Genomic DNA, 8,683 nt, shown 5'->3' with positions numbered 1-8,683 from the left:
TGATTTGATATGAATATACTTTTTAAAAATGTTCATTACAAAGTAATAAGTCATTGATACAGCTTTAAAAAATCTGTTCAAGATGTATAGGACCCTAGACTAGAATGTAGGAACAGCGCTATGACTGATTTAGCAACATGTTTTGGATTCATACTAGTTGCTGTAAATCCACATTCAAATGAACAACTAAACAGAGTACATCTCTTAACACGTCTGTTCATACACTCTAACAGAAAAGGTGCTATCTACAACCTACAGTTAAAGGGTTCTTCAGCTGTCCCCATAGGAAAACCCTTGGAAGAACCCTTTTTGGTTCCAGGTAGAACCCTTTTGGTTCCAGGTAGAACCATTTTGGGTTCCATGTAGAAACCTTTCCAGAGAGGGTTCTACCTGGAACCAAAAGGGTGCTCCTATGGGGATAGCCGAAGAACCCATTTGGAAACCTTTTTTCTAAGAGTGTACAAGCCACTCAATACATTTCTTTAAAATGTCGTTGCCATAACATAGTCAGCCTTTTTTGGTGTTTGTCCCCATTCTTGTCGTTGAGTTTGTTAAACTCCTCCATGATCTCCACCGTGCTCTTGCCTTTGGTCTCTGGGATGAAGTAGAGTACGAACGCTGAGCTGAGGATGCAGTACGCAACAAAGATCAGGAAGCAGAACTGACCTAAACCATCCTCCATGGGAACATTAATAATGTTCAAGTTCAACTGATAAGGGTACAGACAGACAGTAGGACCTCAGAGATATGCAAATGTCAAGAATGGCAGTCTTTGATCAATGAAATGTTTGCAACTTTGAGGTTCTGTGTGTATGTTGACTTGGAGCAGCATTTGACCACTATGTAGCTCACTCGACTCCCAATACTCAGATCTGGAATCATACACACACCACTTAGCCTACAGCTGTATACTTGTGAAAATAAGACATGCATAATACATAAGAAATGATGTACTCACAAGGTCCTAGTCCATAAATACAGATGACAAAGAAGATGAGGGGGATGTTAACATAGGGAAACCATGAGTACAGGTCCTGTTAAGAGATTTAAAAAACAGTGTTAGCTCTCATGTTGGCTGACACAGAGAAGCCCTAAATCAGGGGTGGGCATCCTGATTGCATAACAATCAGGACGGATATGATGACTCCCATCAACAGGTAGCCATAGCCCATCAGCATCTTCCTGCCCACGCGGTCTATCAACAGAGACTGGGACACAACAAGGACAGGAGGTCAAAATGGCCACTAAAACAAATGATGTGGTATTGTTCACTTACAGACAGTAATGTTATTCTCTGCTATATGACCTATGGTATGGTACTTACACAGAGAGTGATGGTGATGAGATCTGTTGTTCCGATGCCAATGGAAAGGAAATGCATCTTGTTCTCTGCTACTCCAGCTTCACCAAAGATGTCGAAAGTGTAGAAATAAATCTATAGAACACATTTTGGGTCATTTTGGGTAATTGTGGAGACGATGAGATGAAAGGAGAACGACAAAAGGTAGAGCAAGAGAGGGCTCCTATTTGCAGCTGTTTAATTCTGAAGAAGGAAGGGAATGGAACAGCTCTTCACTTCACAGAATAACCTCATCAGGGAAAAAGAAAGTATTGACATTGGATTCAGACTTGTGACTAATGGTAAATGCAGTAAAGTTGCAGTAAAGGTAGATACGGTCCAAACAGACTCACTGCGTTATTACCACAAAACTGAATACCAGCACAAGGGATGACCAGAGCCAGCAGCTACCACCTGGCACAGCGAGAAGTCAGCACGTCCCACATGGTCTTAACCTTCTGGCCCTGCATGCTCGCCCTCTCCTTCCCCATGTCATCCATCTACAGGTCATCCTCCTGTAGATGACAGATACATACGCACAAATCATATTTTATACAACAGAAACATCATATACACGCCTCACCTCACCATATCTGATGATATGTGTACTGATATATGTTATATGTGAATTGTTATGTTGTACGTTATAGAACGTATTCTATGTTTGACTTTTGTAAAGTCTAGATAATCAAGGAACATCCTTCTTCCAAAAGCCAGCATAACATGTCAAAATAAAAGTTTCACATTATGATATAGCCCTGGACTGTGCGCATACCTTTTTTTGCAGCCCTCAGTGTCTCCCTTGTCGATGTATAGGTAGTAGGGAGCCTCAGGGTAAAAGAGCAAGGTCACAAACTGGAGGATGGCAGGGAGGCCACCAAGGGCCATGAGCCAGGGCCACATGTCATCGGTACCCATCAGCTTCCTGCAGAGAGAGAGACTTGTTGACAAATGACTATTTATAGCCATACTGTGTGTCTTCCTTCCATCTTAATTCTGTTTGATACTTGAACATCAACCTCCAAACTTGCTAAAATTCTCCTATTAGAATTTATTTCACATATTTTTTGGAGAACTTTGCCATAAATGTGTACAACATCATGCTACAAAGTGATTCCATTTCTAGTAATTTGTCAGATGAGCTGTTCAGAATCTTGTTCTTCAGCCCAGCCGGACCAGGACAGGGTAATCCAAGGCACATGATGGAGGTTGAGCGGGTCCGATTTGGAGTGGAGAAGGCTCAGGGCGGGTCAACTGGAACATTCAGAAGGGGATTTGACTGAATGGTGTGACCCCTGAAAGTTCTCCTCTTTCTCTGAGTAAGATAGATGGCAAGAGAGTTGGCTTCATTTTTTACAGAATGAGACTCTCACTGTGATCTAGCTAACCTGTATGTTGCCTTCTTTGACACTATGGATGCAATCTATGTAACTCTGCTGGGATTGTGGGTTCTGAGGATGTATTAAGGTGTCATGAACATGAACTGTAGCCTAGTCAACCAGACTGAGTGACCGCTGCACTGTGAGCACAACACCGAGGTCAGTATGCTTGACCAGGCTAGAACAACTGACCACTGAAAGGGTAAACGGACCACAGGACACAAGTTAGGTGGTTAAGTAACAAGGGTACTGTCAATCTGACCATGGCCTTCCTGAAGCCATTGAAGATGGAGCTAGTTAGGGTCAGGAATCCTCTCAGCTTCTTAGGTGAACTCTCGCCCAGGTACACCAGGTGCACACTCAGCCCCAGGCCTAAAACCACATATAGTGAGAGAGAGGAGGGTATGAGGAAAGAGATATATAGAGAAAGAGTGAAAGAAAGAGAGAGAGAGGGGGGAGGGAGAGGTTACAAAACAAATAGGTAAGTTACAAAAACTAATAGGTAAGCTACACAAACTAATAGGTAAGCTATCAAAACTAACACCACAGGCTAAGGCCATATTCTCATATATAGTAGGTTATACACAGAGGAAAAAACTACCACAACACACATACCAACATTATATCCATAGAGAAATATGTTCAGCAGGATCACCTCAAAGGACTTGGCCAAGCGACGAAAGACCATCAGTACAGCGTCTATGTTGAACAGCAGGGCTTTCTTCCTGCAAAACCATACAGAAGACATCAGGAAAACCTGCCTAATATTGAGTTGCACCCCCTTTTGCCCGCAGAACAGCCTCAAATCGTCGGGGCACGGACTCCACAAGGTTTCGAAAACGTTCCACAGGCTCGCTAGCCCATGTTGACTCCAATGCTTCCCACAGTTGTGTCAAGTTGGCTGGATGTCCTTTGGATGGTGGATGTTTCTTGATACACATAGAAAACTGTTGAGCATGAAAAACCCAGCATCGTTGCAGTTCTTGACACACTGAAACCGGTGCATCCGGCACCTACTACCATACTTAAATCTTTTGTCATCCCCATTTACCATCTGAATGGCACACACACAATCCATTTCTCAATTGTCTCAAGGCTAAAAAATCCTTATTTAACATGTCTCCTCCCCTTCCTCTACACTGATTGAAGTGGATTTAGCACATGACATCAATAAGGGATCATAGCTTCCACCTGGATTCACCGGGTCAGTCTATGTCATGTAAATGTTTTGTACATTCAGTGTGTGTGTGTCATTGTGAACAGTGCCTAACCGGCCGTGGGTGACAGGGAAGCTGCCACTGTCTATAGCCCGACCCATCCTCCCAGGCTGAACACAAACACGATGAAAGACCAGATGAGCATGTTGGTACAATCGTATACCTCCCCAGCCAGGTCTGGTTCACAAAGCTTTGGATGTGCTACAGACACATGGAGAATGTTATTATCTATTTGCATTGCCCCCCCCCCCCCCCCCCCTCCTCTTTTACACTGCTTCTGCTCTCTGTTGTTATCATCTATGCATAGTCACTTTAATAACTCTACCTACATGTACATACTACCTAAACTAACCGGTGCCCCCGCCCATTGACTCTGTACCGGCTCCCTCCTGTATATAGTCTCGCTATTGTTATTTTACTGCTGCTCTTAATTACTTGTTACTTTTATTTCTTATTCTTATCTGTATTTTTTAAACTGCATTGTTGGTTAGGTGCTCGTGAGTAAGCATTTCACTGTAAGGTCTACACCTGTTGTATTCGGAGCATGTGACTAATAACATTTATTTGATTTGAGATAATAACAGAGTAGTAGCGGCGTAAAAGAGGGGGTGGGCAATGCAAGTAGTCTGGGAAGCCATTTGATTAGATGTTCAGGAGTCTTATGGCTTGGGGGTAGAAGCTGTTTAGAAGCCTTTTGGACCTAGACTTGGCGCTCCGGTACTGCTTGCCGTGCGGTAGTAGAGAGAACAGTCTATGACTAGGGTGGCTGGAGTCTTTGACAATTTTTAGGGCCTTCCTCTGACACCACCTGGTATAGAGGTCCTGGATGGCAGAAAGCTTTGCCCCAGTGGTGTACTGGGCCGTACGCACTACCCTCTGTAGTTCCTGGTGGTCGGAGACTGAGCAGTTTCCATACCAGGCAATGATGCAACCAGTCAGAATGCTCTCGATGGTGCAGCTGTAGAACCTTTTTTGAGGATCTGAGGACCAATGCCAAATCTTTTCAGTTTCCTGAGGGGGAATAGGTTTTGTCGTGCCCTCTTCACGACTGTCTTGGTGGTCTTTGGACCATGTTAGTTTGTTGGTGATGTGGACACCAAGGAACTTGAAGCTCTCAACCTGCTCTACTACAGCCCCGTCGATGAGAATGGGGGCGTGCTCGGTCCTCCTTTTCCTGTAGTCCACAATCATCTCCTTTGTCTTGATCACATTGAGGGAGAGGTTGTTGTCCTGGCGCCACACGGCCAGGTTGGATGATCATTTGTGCAAGTACTCTGAATGTAGACTATTCTAATTTAGCAAAAACGCGTAGATCTCTGTTAGATATTAGTGTAATCATTTCCACTTAAACTAGAGGTTTAGCTGAGTAAGCAGCTGATTTATCATGTGTGTCATCCCAGTGCTTAGGAAGTGAACAGGATGAAGCTCTGTTGACTGATCAACCCCTGGTTAGTAGACAACCCTGCTTATGATGGCCATACTTCAAATAGTATCACGCATAATATGCATTGCCTATCATATACAGTGCCAACAGGATTCCTGTAACCTCAACCCCACCATGTTTTTTCTCTCTCTGCTCACACGATATGACAATGCACAGTTGGATCTGTAATAAATTGGATTTGAGAAAAAGCTGAAATGTTGATGAACTGTTGATCACAATGCTATCCAATAGGCGGCGGTCTCTGGCTGGGAAGTGATACGACATCACCCTATTTGCCTGGGAACCTGTACATTATGTATATCTTTGTTTACTCTCTCATACTTTGTATGCATCCTGCTGTTTGCAGCTTTTGGCACGCACTCAAGTTAAGCTACTTCTCATATTCTCCGAAAAAAAACTGTAGTACTATAGTATAATTGTGACACGTGAACATAATAACAATAATAATCATGCTTTTTCTTAATTTAAAGCTAATTTGTACTCTGTGTGGCTCAGGTAATACACAGTTGTCCTATACCACTGCAAAATTATTTATATGTGATATCTTTACTGGCTCAGCAGGCAGGGAGCTATTCATCTCGAGTCAGATAACACCTTCACTTTTATCCCTCAATGTTATTCTTCACTGTCAAGTTTATTTTCAACTCCACAGAGCTGATCATCAGACAGCTTTATTACCTCAGCTGGAGAAGCCATGATGGAAACATGCATCACGTGCTGATTCCCCGATTCCCAATACCAATGCCAACAGGCAAAGCCTCCAGTACTGCAAGCAGAATATAAGCAAGCATGTCTTACAGTAACTACAAATTCTAAACTTCTCAACGAAACAAATACTAATATCACAGACATTATTCAAGTTTGATAGATCACAGTCAAATAAAATGCTTAAGTTTTATGTAAAGTTTTGACTCAACAATAGATACTTGTATGAAATTGTAATTTCAGGATGTCACTATGAGAGCAGAAATTGCAGTGTGCAGTCTATTTTTGACTATTTACTGAACAATTCCATCAGCGATTGTGTAACTGATGTTCTATTGTCTTACCAGGTCGTTGAGTGCTTCTCCTATCTTTGTGTTTGAGGCTCCCTGGATGCTGGGCGGAACAGGAGAGCAGGTGGACATTGGGTCGATCACATGATGCTGGCCCATGGGCCATTTATCGCCACCCTCTGTCCCTGACACTGTTACTCATCACACCGTATGGGTTGATCATTCAGCCGAATAGTGGAAGATAACCTTGACATTGGGGAGGAGGAGGAGGAGGAGGAGGAGGAGGAGGAGGAGGAGGAGGAGGAGGAGGAGGAGGAGAGAGTGAGAGTAAGAGTGAGAGTGAGAGAGAATGAGAGAATGAACATCTTCCTGGTCCAAACTGGATCTCACCAGGTTCCTTCCCACCGATATCGAGCCCCCGCCTTGTGACTCCAGCGTTTCAGCCAAAACTAAGTTACATCATGTTCGCTTGTATCCTGTTTGGCATTAGGTTTATTTTTTTTGTAGGGGATAGACGTTTAGGGAAGTGTTTTGATACAACAGGAATAACTTACCAATTGTTTCCCGTGAGACTCTGCCTGAACATGTCCATCTGTAAACTGGACAGTACAGGTGTTGCCCAAAGCCCAGTGTCACATTGAGCACGTTGTAAGGAATAAATAAAACAGTAATTTCCGACTTGTTTTGATACTGTAAGTTATGTATTGGAAAAGTATTGTGCATTATTTTTAAGTTATAAACTATACAAATAAATAATAAAGAAAGAAAGTTGCACACTCCATATATAAACTCCCAGTAATTTACTGGGCAAATCACCAAAGCTTCACCCTGAAGAAGGCACATTGATGCCCGAAACATTGGTGATTTACCATGTAAATTACTGGGAGTTTATATATGGAGTGTGCGACACTTTATTTTTTTGGTTTAGTTTATTCGCCGTTAGTCAGCACCTCCTCACAAAATAGTTTTTCTGGGTGTACGCCATCTCATGTTTTTTTGTAACGGTCCTGACCTGTTTTATGTTGTTTTTGTATGTGTTTAGGTCAGGGCATGTGTTTTGGGTGGGCAGTCTATGTTATCTGTTTCTATGTTGGTTTTGGTTGCCTGGTATGGCTCTTAATTAGAGGCAGGTGTTTTGCGTTCTCCTCTAATTAAGAGTCATATTTAGGTAGGGTGTTCTCACTGTTTGTTTGTGGGTGATTGTCTCCTGTGTCTGTGTCGATGTTACACCATACGGGATTGTTTCGGTTTGTTCGTGCGTTTTTGTAGCAAGTACTTGTTCTTTCGTTCTGCGTGTGTTATGTCAGTTCGTCGTACGAGTCTGTCTATTTTCGTTTTGTTATTTTGTTAGTTTATTCAAGTATAGTTTGTTTCGTTTTGTTTTATAAATAAAACTCATCATGTTTTCACAACCCGCTGCGCCTTGGCTCGATCACTACTCCTCCTCTTCTTATGAAGAGAGAGAGGAACGCCGTTACAGAATCACCCACCATTCCAGAGCCAAGCAGCGGAGTAAACGGAGTAAGGGACAGGAAAAGAAGGAGCAATGGACATGGGACGATATATTGGACGGAAAGGGTTGCTACACATGGGAGGAGATCCTGGCTGGTAGGGATCGCCTCCCATGGGAACAGCTGGAGGCACTGAGGAGAGCAGAGGCTACCGGAGAGAGGAACCGGAGCTATGAGGGAACGCGTCTGGCACGGAAGCCCAAAAAGCCCGTAAGTAACACCCAAAAATTTCTTGGGGGGGGGCTAAGAGGTAGTGGGCCAAGGGCAGGTAGGAGACCTGCGCCCACTTCCCAGGCTTACCGTGGAGAGCGGGAGTACGGGCAGGCGCCGTGTTACGCAGTAGAGCGTACGGTGTCTCCTGTACGAGTGCATAGGCCAGTGCGGGTTATTCCACCTCCCCGCACTGGTAGGGCTAGATTGGGCATTGAGCCAGGTGTCATGAGGCCGGCTCAACGCGTCTGGTCTCCAGTGCGTCTCCTCGGGCCGGCATACATGGCACCGGCCTTACGCATGGTTTCCCCGGTTCGCCTACATGTCCCGGTGCGGGTTATTCCACCTCCCCGCACTGGTCGGGCGACCGGGAGCATTCAACCAGGTAAGGTTGGGCAGGCTCAATGCTCAAGAGTGCCAGTACGCCTCCACGGTCCGGTATTTCCGGCGCCACCTCCCCGCCCCAGCCTAGTACCTACAGTGCCTATACTACGCACTAGGCTACCAGTGCGTCTCCTGAGCCCAGTTCCTCCTCCACGCACTCTCTCTGTAGTGCGTGTATCCAGTTCGGTGCCTCCAGTTCCGGCA

The 8,683-nt window shown here is 44.4% G+C and overlaps 1 long non-coding RNA gene across 4 annotated transcripts; it reads right to left on the bottom strand.

Moving 5' to 3' along the window:
• On the bottom strand, positions 1-6,621 carry LOC129844396 (uncharacterized). Of its 4 annotated transcripts, none has more exons than XR_008757948.1 (8): positions 6,429-6,621; positions 6,058-6,145; positions 3,334-3,443; positions 2,115-3,090; positions 1,693-1,854; positions 1,325-1,435; positions 959-1,034; positions 1-623 (listed from the first exon to the last, which is right to left on the bottom strand). It is a non-coding gene; the product is annotated as an uncharacterized LOC129844396 (long non-coding RNA). The 4 variants fall into 4 exon arrangements; XR_008757947.1 differs by having other exon boundaries at positions 3,374-3,443; XR_008757950.1 differs by having other exon boundaries at positions 1,704-1,854; positions 3,374-3,443.
• Positions 6,622-8,683: the final 2,062 nt, after the last annotated feature.

The sequence above is a fragment of the Salvelinus fontinalis genome, chromosome 3 (assembly GCF_029448725.1).
Source record: "Salvelinus fontinalis isolate EN_2023a chromosome 3, ASM2944872v1, whole genome shotgun sequence".
Taxonomy (NCBI): domain Eukaryota; kingdom Metazoa; phylum Chordata; class Actinopteri; order Salmoniformes; family Salmonidae; genus Salvelinus; species Salvelinus fontinalis.
Note: the sequence above shows the minus strand (reverse complement) of the source record. Positions and strands in the feature narration are given on the sequence as shown.